The sequence below is a fragment of the Camelus ferus genome, chromosome 18 (assembly GCF_009834535.1).
Source record: "Camelus ferus isolate YT-003-E chromosome 18, BCGSAC_Cfer_1.0, whole genome shotgun sequence".
NCBI classification, from domain to species: domain Eukaryota; kingdom Metazoa; phylum Chordata; class Mammalia; order Artiodactyla; family Camelidae; genus Camelus; species Camelus ferus.
This window is the reverse complement of record NC_045713.1, coordinates 5,328,115-5,341,862: the sequence shown is the minus strand read 5'-3', so window position 1 is coordinate 5,341,862 and position 13,748 is coordinate 5,328,115. Positions and strand designations below refer to the sequence as shown.

At 53.1% G+C, this 13,748-nt stretch overlaps 1 protein-coding gene across 2 annotated transcripts in view; it reads left to right on the top strand.

Annotated features, from left to right (window-relative positions):
• Positions 1-13,748, top strand: part of STYXL1 (serine/threonine/tyrosine interacting like 1) — a 129,569-nt gene that overhangs the window by 41,536 nt on the left and 74,285 nt on the right. The window lies entirely within an intron of this gene.

Genomic DNA, 13,748 nt, shown 5'->3' with positions numbered 1-13,748 from the left:
GGAGCAGACAGCTTCCCTGTGTCTGCCTGAGTTAGAATGGAGATTTGGGGTTGCAAAGGGGGAGACTGAGAAAGAAACTTTCCATGGCTGAGCTGTCACTAATGGCACGGGCTGCCAGGGAGGTGATCTTTGTGTCCTGGGGAGGGTCCAAACCAGATGGCCTTGGTGAGGTGTCCTAGAGAGAGCCAGCCACCTCAGTGTCAGGACTCCATGCTCTCTGAGGGTTCCAGGGATGACCATGGAGTGAAATCAGAGGAGCCGGTGTGCTGTCTTCAGCTTCTATTACCTCTTTTACCCGCTTCTCCTCCCTGCAAAGATCAGACCCTCCTGGGTTGACACCTGGGAGCTGGACTGAGGAAAGGGAAGATGGGCTAGTAGCTGTATGACCAGATCTCTTTCCCTTTTTAGGCCTCAGTTTCTCCATTTGGACTAAGTGCCAGGGACCTGAGGACTAGTGGGCCGGGGTAGCACTGGACTCTGAGTTCCTGGCAGCCCAAGACTTGGAATAATCTAAGTTGGGTGGTGATGTGCTGCCTCGCTCCTGCCTCCCAACCAGAGGTATCAGCAGGAAGTGTGTATGCTGGACAGACAGAAAAGCCCCTTCCACCCACTGGGAAGGGTGAAGTAGGGAGACAGGGCAGCTGCCTCCATTGCTCACACAATCTCATTATGGAAAATTCCCTCTATTGACTCAGCTTTAATTAGGCAGGCTGCCCTGGGCATCCCCTCCAGGTTTCTGCTGGGCTGGGTGAGATCAAAGAGAGAGCCGGGCTGGGGGCTAGAGCCTCGTCTGCCATTCCCATCGATCCAGATGCGCCTCTCGTTGCTAGGCAACAGCCTCCAGTCTCTTCTGGTCCTTCCTCCCCCAGGGGCTGCAGGATTGGGCCGTAAAGGGGGAGAGAGACCCCATATTCATTCTCTAGGTCTTCCCTTACCAAGAGAGAATTCTCTGTCACCAAGCTGGGAGACCTCCTCTTGCCCAGAAAGGGCCCCCCATCCTGGGAACTTGACCCTTCCACCAAAACAGACCCCTTTTCTCCCCTCGCATTTGTATTCATCTCCAGAATACTTGAAATCCACACCTCCTGTGCTCCATGTAAGCACTCTATCAGGAAGTCAGGCGAGGGATTCACCAGAGGAGAAGGGACCTTCAGCAGGGCAGGGGAGGCAGGTGTTAGTGAAAAAGTCCAATCGAGGCTGCAGCCTACCAACTTGCAGCCCAGCATTGGACTAGATGTGGGAGCCATTTAATCTTGAGAGAATAGCTCTGAAGACAAATTCACACTCCCAGTTTTGAGTGGGTTGGCTTTTTTTTCCCTTTTTTCAAAACGTAGGATGCATTTCATAGTAGTTTTTTCTTTTTTGTTTCAAGTGCTATAATTTAAAACTGTAAGTTGTGTTTTAAAACAGGCATAAAAATGTACTGTGGGTTTTGGGGGCTGTAATTGACTAAATAATGCAAATCTGATCATTTTATCACAGTTTAATATTTTGCATATTTTATCTACCTTATACTGCTCATCTTCCCCCCCCCCCTTTTTTTTAAAGCTGAATATGTGCACTTCATCCCCACAGTTGTTGTATGGTGACCTACTTATATCATGGCTTATTTAGGATTTTAACATCTCTCCCCCTCCGAGGTCTTTACAGCCCTTGGGGATGGAAAGTGTCTCACTCTTGCCTCTGGTCCCTCATCAGACCTTTTTATTCTTTTTTAATGCAACTTAGGGAGAGGAAGGGGTGGTCTGCTTCCCAAACTATGAAGACCCAGGACTCAGGAGTCCAAGGACCCAGCCCGGAAAGCCACTGGGAGAGACACAGTCCCTGCGCAGCAGTCCTGGTGTCCTGGGTCCTGCCACTGCCTGCCACCTGCTCCCCCCCACTCCTCAGCACAGTGACAACTCCTCCCTGACTTCCCTGCCCAGTCCCAGTCACACACTTCAACTCTGAGAGGCACAGCTTTCCAGGGTCCTTGACAAATGGTAGCCAATTAATGTCAATTAATCTGATTAGCCTAAATAGTTAATTAAGCAGTTAATTAACAACATCATTGACAATAACCTATGGCTCCTGAGGGATTGTGGGTGGGAGGCAGAAATGGCAGGGGGTAGGGGCCCTCCTTGCTCTGGGAAGGAGAGAGCCCCTTAAGTTCCCACTGAGAGTGGGAGCTACTTTTGCAGCTGAGGCCTCTATGAGTCTCCGCCTTGCTCCGCCATCAGCCCGAGAATCTTCATCAGGGCATCCGACCCCACACTGGCCACAAACCCTTCCTGGCCCCTGGCCAGAGTTAGGAGGGTCTGATTTCTGGGAGAGAGAGGCTGAACCTCAGCACAGCAGAGGAGGGAGAAAGCCCTCCTGTCTGGGAAACTGGTCCACCCTCAGATCCTAGCCAGAAGTCCTTGTCTCCACTGTCGCCCTGACCCCCAGCCCAGACCATACACCTCACAGCTTACAACACCCACCAGGGCCATGGACTTTCCTGCCAGAGCTGCCCTGGAGGGGAATTGTCATCCTTAAGCCCATCCTAAGGATGAGGAAACAGCACCTTTCATATGCTAGGCCCTGTGCTTGCACTGGGCACCTGCAACAATGAACAGCGCGGGTTGCTGCTCTCCAAGAGCTCCAAGTCTGGGGTGTCACAGAACAGTGCAGCCTATCGCATCTCAGCTGGGTGATGCTGGTGATGTAACTTACTTCTCTGTGCCTCAGTGTCCACTGCTGTGGCCTGGCTTCTCCATAAGACGTTGTGAGGACTAAATGAGTTAACACACATGAAGCCCTTGCAGTAGTGCCTGGCACACGGGAGATGCCAAGTGGGCGTTCATGATGATCACCAAGGGAGACAGAAGGGTAAATAACCATCAGGACAGAGTATCAGAGGGGCTGAGAAAGTGGTGGTACCAGGCACCTGGGGGCACCCAGAGGGAGCTTGGAACGAGGCATCGCACAAAAGACATGAGAGCAGAGGCTGAAGTTCAAGGAGATAGAGGAGGGAAGACAGGCATCCAGGCAACGGGAACAGCATGTGCAAAGCAATGAGGCACCACTCCTCACCGCTAGCATGGATAGTCACTGGGGAGCTTTAAAAAATGCAGCACCCCACACCACACGCTTCCCAGGCCCTACACTCGGCTTCTGAATGGGTGGGTCCCGGGGACCTGCTGTTTGTGGACTGTTCTGGAAATATTGAGGCAGGTACTGTGCATCTAGAGACCATGGCTGCTGTGGTTCTGGGTGTCCCAGGCTGAGAGGAGCAGAGCTGCAGCAGGAGAGGCCACGGGCCATGTGACCTGTGTCCTGAAAGCACACCCAGGCCCCCCTGTTCTCTCCATCTGTCCAAATCATGCTTGTCCTTCAGGGGTGACCTTCCTGAAACAGCTCTGGCCACGTGCTTACCTGCCGGAAACATCCCTTGGTTTCTCTGCTGCCTACAGGAGAAAGGCCAGACTGCCCCGACTGGCATCAGAGCCCCTCAAGAGGCCTCCCACTCCCATGGTGTCCTCTGTTCCTTGGACTCTCCAGCCAAACTAATCCTCGAGTGCCTGAGGCGCTTTCCTCCTCCATGCGTCTGCTCATGCTGTTCCTTCTGCTAGAAATGCCTTTCCCCTTTTGCTCCCCCCGGCAAGCCTGTACTCAACTTAGGAAGACCATCTGTGAAGCTGGCTCCAAAGTCAGCCAGGCAGGCAACCCTGCCCCCTCCACCAATGCCCAGGCAGCTCTCGGGATGTTCCCACATAGCCCCATTTCCTCCCAAAACATTCACCGGCTTATGGGCCTTGCTCCCCACTAGGCAGAGGGAGGCTCCTCCCTTTCTCCAGTGTTGAGCAAATGTTTGATGAATGAATGAATGAATGACCATCTCTGCTTTCTGATATATAAGGAGCAGAGGACAGAGGGAGAGAGAATTCAGGAGGCAGAGAAGAGAAGTGTGTGGGGGCCTCCCTCTATTCTCAGGCATGCCCTCTGCGCCATGGATATGTGAGATCATTGACTAGCCCCTTAGTTCACTAGGGCTTTTCACGCCCCTGTGCATGGCCCAAGCTGTTGTCTGGAGGGCCATGCCTCTGTCTTCCCTGTCTGGCATCTTCCCTGTCATTCTCCAAAGTCTAACGTAAAGGTCCCTCTCCCAGAGGCCTCCTCCAGTGGCCCACATCACCGTGGACATCTTAGTTCGAGCAGAACCTCTTCACTGTCAGTTCCCTCACGCCTCCCTTTCCTGCTAGTCTGGGAGCTCCTCAAGGTCAGGGAGGGTGTCTGATTCACTTCCACATCCTCAGGGCTCATATGATGCCCGAAAGATGGGGGGGCTCGATAGATATTAACTGCGTGGTCCCACGCACCCAGATGACCGCCATCGCTGTGGGGCCCAAGGGGGCTTTATCCTCCCTTGGGCGCTTTCACACTCATGACCTGAATCACTCCTCGGAGCACACCTGGAGGTGGCTATTATTATGCCTATTTTACAGAACAGGAAACAGACAGGCTTCTGGAGGTTGGGGCCTAGATGTGATCAGAGCCCAGGAGATAGGCATCCAATCGCCTGATTCCCAGTCTGGAGCTCTTTCTTCTGAGGTCTGGGTGGATCCCAGTTCCCACCCTCTCTGGGGAATGTATGACTCTCTAGTGTTCCCCCTCCCCTGGCAGCTTTGGCCCTCCCCACCTCGGTCCCTGGCGGAGGGGTGTCCTGAGGGAGCAGGCCCACTGCAGTCCCTGGCTGAGCCTGTCACGGGCCCCAGAGCCATGCTCTCCAAGGGAAACCCACAGCCAGCAGACCCCCAAGGTATGTTCTGCCCGAGAGGGCAGGGGAGGGGCAAGGTCTCACCCCACCACCTCCAGGTCTCCCTGGCTCCCTGGGAAGCAGCTTCACCTGTGCCCAGTCTTTGGCCATTAAAAGTATACTTTTTGAAGACTCTTTAAAGACATCAGAGAATTTTTTTACTCTAGGATGAAAATTAGCATGCCAACTTCCCTCAACAGGGTGTTCCCAGTTATTTAATGCTATGCATCTATAAACACATGGACAAAATCCTGGTAGGAAATACTGCCCTGTGTTCACAGTGGCTCTCTCTGGGTGGTGCAGCTACAGATTTTTTTCCTCCTTGGTTTTTCTATGTCCCAAGACTTGCACAATGAGGATGTGCCATTCTTAAAATCAAAAGAATTCCATGAAACTAACTTTTACTTGTCTCTATACCTGGGGCGTTGTAGGGAATGGTGGTGGGGAGGGGGCTCAGTACAGGGAGGGGTCTCAGAGGCACAGGCCACACTCAATGCTAGAAGTGGGCAGGCTGAGAGCTCCCCAGCTCAGTAAGCTGCCTGGACCTCCGGGTCTGGTTCACTGGGCTCAGGCCACCTCCAAGTCCTCACAGGCCCCAGCAGGATGCTGGCACAGCAGCCTCTGCAGTGGGCAGGAGGCCAGGGTGGGGGCGGCAGGATGCTGAGGCCAGGCTGGCTGACGAGGGAGCAGTGCCGCAGACGGATGGGCCGGCGGCTTTTGGCTATAAGCGGGGAGCCTCTCGGGGTCAGGGGCTGCTCCGGAGCCAAGGCACACATGGTGCTGAGGCCTTTCTCCCAGGCCAATGGTCAACCTGGACAGCCTGGGCCTGGCTTACCTGCCTGAGAGCCCTATTCTGGATGACAGAGTCAACAGGGCTTGGCCTCTGGTGATGGAGCTGCCGCCCTCCTGTGCTCATGACCCAGAAGAAGGTGAAGGGAGGAAATCAGAGGTGTCAGCGGACACTAAGCACAATGAAGACCTACGTCTGTAACTGTTGGTAATGATTCCTCCCTATTGTAGGTTCCACTGGACCTCTCGCCCTCTCACTGGTCTCTCTCCCTCTCTAACCCCCTCCTCCTTTCTGAAATCACTCCCCACACCTGAGCCCCTAACCTCCCATCTAGCTCCTTCCCACCCATCGGTTGCCCTCCATTCTCTGAGTACCATCTCCCGAGCCCCCTCCTCCTCCCTGAGCCTCTAAGACCCCACTGAGCCTCCAGCCTTTAGCAAGTGCCCTCTCTCTTCCTTTCCTCATGAAATCTTCCCCCGTCTCTGAGCTGCCTACCCTTTCACTGAGCCCAGGTGTTGGAAAAGGAACCTCCCCATTTCTTGCCTGTCTGCTCCTTCCTCCACTCAGCCTGGACTAGTGGCCGTACTGACCCAGTCCCCCACAGGGCCCTGCATCCTCTCTTTAGAGCGCCAGCTTCGAAATCCCTCCCTCTCTCCAAGACTCTATGAATGAGCCTCCACCACCGTCCCTCCTGCTGCTTCCCTTGATGTGGGACCTGTGCCTACATGTCTGGGGGGAATTCCTGGACTTCGGTGAATAACTCTGGGAGGTGTGTGGAAGGCACCTTCAGTGCCCCTGCAGGTCACCTCAAATTTTGGGCCAGGAGGGCTTCATCCTCGCTCAGCCAAAGAATCCTGGGATCTCCAGGTGAGCCACTGGGCCTCTCCAAGCCACATTTTCCCATTTTGAGTTAAGACCCCAAGTTTGTAGTTAAGAGGGATGGGTGAATTTAAAATCTCAGCTCCAACTAATAAACCAAACCTTCAGACACTAGAGGTGAATTCTACCTCTGCTGATGGAACCGCAGGCTTCCTGACACACAGATTTACGGAGCCAAGAGATCTTAAAATCTTAGTGCTGGCAGGACTTTCAGCCTGGTAGGGGTGGGGTGGAAACATCTGGTCAAATACCATCATTTTATGGTTGAGGACACTGAGGCCCAGAGACAGGAAGGGACCTGTTGAAGGTCACACAAGGAGACGGGGTCAGAGACGGGCCCAGAAAGGTCCTTGGACTTCTGTCCTAGAGCCCTTCATTTACCTCCATCACCTGCCACCCCTAACCCCTGCCAGCTCACAGGGCCCTAGCTGATCCTTCCCCAGGAGAACCTGGAGAACTGAGGACAGAGTGGTGGTGTGGAAGCCACACTGGGCCCCTGAGGCAGTGGGCTAGGGTTGCACCATGACCTGTTCTGTGACCTTCAGAAAGTCATGTCCCTTTCAGGCCTCATTTTGCTCCTCTGTGAAAGGGAGACAGTGGCACCTTTGGTGCCAGGTTATGTGAGGATGAAATGAGATGACGTAAGTGAAGTGACAGGCCTGCGGCAGGGGCTCAGAGTGTGCGTAGGAGGTAAGGCAGAGAGGGTGGGCTCTCCCCCATCTTCTCAGTAGTACCCCTGGCTGGCTGCTGGGACAGGAGCTGTGCTTCGGCCCCCACCCCACCCCCAGCAGTAAGAAGTAGGCAGAGGAAGAGAAGAGTCAGTAGGGAAGGATGACCCCAGCAATGCTGGCAGTTGCTTGTGACCATAGCCCTGTCTCACGGGGTGAGGGCTAGCCACTCAGAAAGGAACAGGCAGTCACTGGCTTGCCAGGGTCAGCAAGAGGCTGGCAGGCAGAGAAGGTGAGGGTGGGTGCGGCGGTGAGCAGATGGGCCTGCCAGCCCATACTTGCCCCCTGGTAGACATAGCAGTGGAGGGGGTGGGTTGCAGTGGGGGCACCCAGCTGGACAATTCAAAATACATTCTGTGTGCTCTCCAGATATCCCAGTGACCTTGGGGGAGTCAGCTCCTCACCCATATGCCTCAAGCTCCTCACCTGGAAAGCTGGCATCATGAATCAAGAAACTGGCATTTAACTGGATCTTGATATCAAGGGGCTGGGACAGGCTATTAGCTCTACTCCTGCCCCAGGGAAGACAGTTTGGGTGGTTTCATGACCTTGGAAAAGTCATTCAAGTCTCATTTCTAAATTGTGAAATAGGAACATTGAAGGCTTCCTTGTTAAGTTTTTGTGAGAACTAACTGAGTTAACTGTAGCATTGTGCGTTGCATGAAGTCTGGGGTGAGGCCCTCAGCCAATGTCCAATTCCACTGGGAAGAGAAAGATGTGCTTCAAACAATGCTGGAAACTTTTCCACCCTTACCTAGCTCTTCCTTAAGAAATTCTTACTTGTATTTGATTTACTAACACTTGTTCAGCATTTCACAGTTTAAAAGTAGTTTCCCATCTATTATTTGGATTATTTCTTTGATTGCCAAAGTTGATATTTTCAACGCTATACCTGTTTTACAGATTGGGAAACAGGCTCGGAAAGGTTAAGTGGCATACCTGAAGTCACATAGCTTAGATTTGAACCCATGTCCCTCACAGTTCAAAGTCCATGACTCCCCACCTACTCAACTCCACCTTTTAAAATCCAATCAACTCTTTATTCACTCTTCAAGGATTCCTCCTCCATCCCTCACAGGAGAGTGGGATGGGGCATAAAGTTAAGGAATCAAAAAGCTGGTGTTGTGTGGAAGCAATTTCTTAGCCAGTTCTTAGCCAGCTTGGTCCTATTTCTGGCCTGGGAAAGATCTGGCACATGCTAGGGCTATGACCTTAATATGCCCCCTGGACATGAAAGTACTTGCCTTTTCTCTTGACACAGGACAAAAAACCAGCCCAGGCCCCTTGATCCCAGAAGCAGATGAGTGAGTGAGGACTTAGGAGAGTGAAAAGTTATGGCTGGAATAGAGCACAGGCATTGGAATACCAGGCCAGACCTGGGTGCACTTCTCTTGCTCCCCTCCAAATCCATCCCCACAATGGACCTGCTGCCAGAAGCAGGAACTGCAGGAAGCTTCAATACTGTCCAGGCAGGAGCCCTGGGAGGGAGGGGGAGGAGGATGCAAGAAAGAGGCTGCGTCTCTTCTCTATCTCCTTTTTACCAAGAATTTGCTCTGGAGCCCACTCTCAGCTTCAGAAACTCTCCCTGGGCATCCAGAGAGACCACAGAGAACCCCCCTAAACTCCTAGTGGTTATTATCTCTTCCGTGTCCTCCATTCGCTCCCCCATGTGAGAGTAAATGCCATCCTGTGTGAAACCCAGTTCTCGTTGCCAGCTTCTGCCTCCCCAGGGGCATTTGGGCAGCTGGGAAAGGGGCCAGACTGTCCCTTATGCTGCCACTCTGTGCTGGACAGAAGCCCAGCATTCAGGTGGGGGCCTGCTCCCTTCATGCCTCCCAGTGACCAGCATCTCCACAGGGTCCCTTCCTTGGTCTTTCCCTTCCCTAGGGAGAAGGTCCTTCTCCTCAATTGGGGGAGGGCAACTGGACGGCAATTGGGGGCCTCTGTAGCATCCCTATGGGCCAGGCCATGGTCATTTATGCTTAGTGGAGTCCTGCCCATGACCCGGCAGGGTTCTCACTTTCTCCATCCCTCAGTGAAATGAACAACGTTCCTCATCTCTGTTCCCCAGGTGCCTCGCACCCCGACCAAACACACTAGCAGTCCCTCAGCACCTACCCTCTGCTCTGGGGTCTATGGACCCTGGGTCCCCGCCTCGCTTGGGAGGCCCAAGTTTCATCCCAGCTCCAGCCCCTCTGGGAAATGCCCCCGCCCCACCAGGGGCTCTCACCTCCCCGGTGACTGTCACCCTTCGCCGGGCGCTGGGGCCAGGCCTTCTGGCCCCGCTTCTCTGGGGTGCCTCCGGGCCGCCTCCTCGGCTCGGCTAGGCTCGGCAGGGCAGCTCCGCGGCCCCCGCGGCCCCGCGCCCTCCGTCTCCCCGCGGGCGCCGCCGCCGATTGCTGAAATGCTGGACAGCGCACTACCATTGAGGTGGCCTCCCTTCCCACTTGCCGGCCAGAGCGGCCTGGCGCCCATAGCGCCCTCCACAGGCCTGGAGGCCGTCCGCAGCCGAGGCACGGGACTGGGTGTTGGGCGAGGGGGAGGGGGGCATGATTCTCCACCGCACCGACTAGTTCCACGCCTTGCGGGTAGGGGTAGGGGCACGTCAGCCCCGGGAGGCGCTTGGGGAAAGGGAGAGTATTAGTTTGGGAGTGAACATGATAACGTGAGTCCTCACCAGGACACTGATACCGCAGTGTCGAAGAGGGCCCTGGGATCCCTCTGGGATGCTCCCTTTCATCGTGCATCCTGGTGGCCTGACCAAGGCCAGTCGGGGTGACAGGAGACATCCCAAAGGGGAGAGGAATTCGAGAATGGAATCGCTGGACCTTCGGTGGTGCTGGGTTGGCTGCCTGGAGTCCTGAGTTCAAGTCACCCTTTGGTTACTCTCTTCCTGACCTTGGGTAGCCTGCCTCCCTCAGCTTCCATCTTGGTTTCCTCATTTCCTCAGTGAGCCAGTTGAGTGGAGGGAACTCAGGGGTGGGGCGGCCTCTGCAAGGAGCACTGGGAGCCCAGAGACCTTTCCCTAGTGGAAAGGAGGCCAGGGTCATGGAGGCCTTTGCTTGGAGCCACCAGTGGTGTCCCTGTGGCTTTCTCAGGAAGCAGGGCCGAAGGGCCAGAGCAGACCTGGGCAGGGCAAGTGAAGCACCTGGGACACAGATTACAAGAACGCCTTTGCATGACACTCAGAGTCATCCTGAGTGTATGTTTGTTGTTAATCTGTGCAGGTTTATTGTGTGTGCGCCCATCTGTATATCGTGTGTCTGTTTCTATATTCCAGATTAAGAGTGTGTCTGTGTGTGCCCTTCTCCCCTCCCTTCTTCTTTTTCCCAAGTTTCTTCACCTACATGTATCTTTGGAGTGTATGTTGGAGTGTGTTGTGTGTGTGTGTGTGTGTGTGTGTACACATTGGGATCCTTGCACTGTAGGCCCAGGGGGTCTGCTGAACAAAGCTTGGGGTGGGGGAGAGGGGTGGTTACAGCTGCTGCTGCTGTTACTGCAGCCCCAAAGCCCCAGGGGTGCATCCTCTGCTGGTCTCCTGCCTTCTGGCTGCATGAATATTTCATATGCTGGGGCCTTGAGCTGGACTAGCACCAGTGTGTTTGCTCCCCCTGCCTGGGAGGGGCTGCTCCCTTTATCTGGCTAGGCCTCGAAAGGCAGAGTGGGGAGTAGGCAGATCAAGGGCTGGGGGAGGGCCCCCTCGAGGGCCTGCAGGCCTTGCCTTGCCTGGGGAGCCATGGCTGGGTGTGTGGAAGGGAGGGAATGGAGGAGGCCAGAGGAGGTGCTGGGACGCCACATACTCCCAGAATGAAGCCCATTCCTTAAATGAAGTCAAGTTAGTTTTTTGAAATATCACCGCACTGATTTGGTTCCAGACCAGCACCAGGCACAACTCTGTTTGGGACTGGTGCCTGGGAATGCTTTGCCCTAGCTGGGCATACCTCCTCCTGCCCTCCCTTCATCTGCCTCTGCAAATCCCCGCCCCCACCACCGCTGCTTCACAGTGGGAGCTGCCTTAGAGGAGAAAGGGATAGGGGCCTGCAAGCTGGCTGCAGGCAGACCTCTCTAGCTGCCTTGGGCCCTCTATTTTACCAGTGCTGGGAGGGGGAGCCCTGGAACATAGGCAGCCTCTCAGCCCCAGTACAAGTGGTGAGAGTGGCCCTCTCACCCTTTGTATTCCCATGCCCTGGCTCAGAGAAATAGACCTCTATCTTGGTTTCCCTACCAGGCTGCTAAGTTTCCAAAAAGACCTCCTTCCCTTGTGCTACTCATGTCAACAAATGGCATCCGCATCTGCACTGGTTTTTCTCTGCTTGCCCCTTTGGTCCCTTCTCATCCTTCTCTGTGCTGCTCTGGGCCTTGGGAGGCTGACCTCGGCAGGCTGATTACCCAGGTTCCCTTGTTCTTGGCTTTTGTTCGGGTTCCTCCAAAGGGAAACATCACCAGGAGAAAGAAGGGCGGGAGGAGAGAGAAGTTAGGTATTTATTCCCCTACTGAGTTCCTCTCCAGCTCTGGTCCAGTGGCCCCTTGTCCGTGGCTCCATTCTTCTGGTCAAGCCCCGGCAGTAAGTTTCCTCTCTGTGACACTTCAGGCCTAGAGGTGGTAACGCCCCCCTCTGTTCTAAGTCTCTGGGTGCTTCTTATCCCTCATTGGTCAGTCTTCATATCCTCACCCCCATCTCTGTGCATAGTTCCTTCATCAAGCACTCTTCAGTTAAACCTCTGGAGGTGCCTCTACTCCATTCTGGGTCCCTGACCCATGCACCCCTGCTCTCTCAAGTCCAGTCTCTAAGTTAGAGCCCTTTGAGTCCTTGAGTTCTCCCACCCCCCTTCTCCTTGCAGACCTTCCACCTCCTGGAACTGTGTCTCTTCTTCACCCCCAGGGTGTCTGCCTGGTCCAGGCCTTGGTCCTGGACCCCTGCCTAGTTCCTGCTCCCTCCCCATTCACCCTGCCCTGGAACATCCATCTCTGTTTGAGTAGCTCTTGATCAATGAACCCTTCCAATGAACCTCATAAAATTGTGTCTCCCAGCCCAGCACTATTATTGTTTTATTCTCCTTTAAAAAAATTCATTGTGGTAAAATATTAATGATATAAAATTGGCTGTTTTAACTATTTTAAGTATTTACAGTTCAATGGCATTAGGTACATTCACATTCTTTTGGGTACAACCATCACCCAAACCCAAACTGGAATTCTGTACACAGGAAAAGATCACTCCCCACCTGCCCCTCCCCCAGCCCCTGGCAATCACAGTTGTACTCTCTGTCTCTATGAATCTGACCAGTCTGGGGACCTCATGTAAGTGGAATCACGTAGTATTTATCTTTTTGTGCCTGGTTTATTTCACTGAGCACAATGTCCTCAAGGTTCTTCCATGTCACAGTGGATGTCAGAATTTCCTTCCTTTTTAAGGCTGAATAATATTCCATTATATTGATGGACCATATTTTGTTTATCCATTCATCTATCACTGGGCATTTGGGTTGTTTCTGCTTTTTGGCTATTGTAAATAACGCTGCAATGAACATGGGTGTACAAACGTCTGTCTGACTCCTTGTTTTCAATTATTTTGGGTAATACCCAGATGAGGAACTCTTTTGGTTAATACCTAGATGGGGAATTACTGGGTTATGTAGTAATTCTATATTTAATTTTTTGAGGAACTGCCGTACTATTTTCCACAGCAGCTACACCATTGTAATTCCCACCAGCAATGCACAAGAGTTCCAATTGCCTCACATCCTTGTCAATACTTGTAATTTTCTGTTGTTTTTGTTGTTTATAATCCTAATAGGTGTGAAGTGGTGTCTCATTTGGTTTTGATTTGCATTTCCCCGATGACTAGTGATGCCCAGCATCTGTTTGTGTGCTTATTGGCTGTTTGTCTATCTTCGGTGGGGTGCCCTCCCTTATTTTTTATCTTATCACCACCTGTCATGTTACACAAACACTTGTATTTTTTTTCTGTCTTCACACTCTAGACCTTGAGTTCCATGAGCAAGGCCTTTGCTCACTGCTGTATTCCTAGTTCCAGCACATAGTAGGTGCTCAATAAATATTTGTTGATTGAATGTCTAAATTCTCCCTGTGATGCTTTCTCCATCCATCTCTGCCCAGCCTCACCAGCCAAAATTATGTCCATCTTACATTCTGCCATTGGTGTTATGAGAACAATAGTGCCATGAATAAGCTTTTCCAAAGTAGACATGGGATCCAGTGTCTGATTCAGAGCCCTGCACCTGGAGCAGATTCATGATTTCCCATTCCCTGCATAGCCAAATTCACCTGCCTTCAATCTGTCACTGAATTTGGCTTTGCGCATCTCCTGGCTCCTCCCCATCAACCCCTACATCCCCCACTGGCCTTTATATTTGCTATTCTCCTGACTGTAACACCTTTTCCTGCTTCCCCTGACATCACCACTCAGCTCCAGGGGGAACTTCCCTTCCAGGTGTCCACCCTCCTGGATGCCTGATCTCCCCTCCCAGGGGCCTCATGCCCAGAGAAAAGAGCAGGAAAGACCCAGTGATGAGAGGCCAGGCCAGGCTGGGGTCCTTCCTTACCAGAGTTC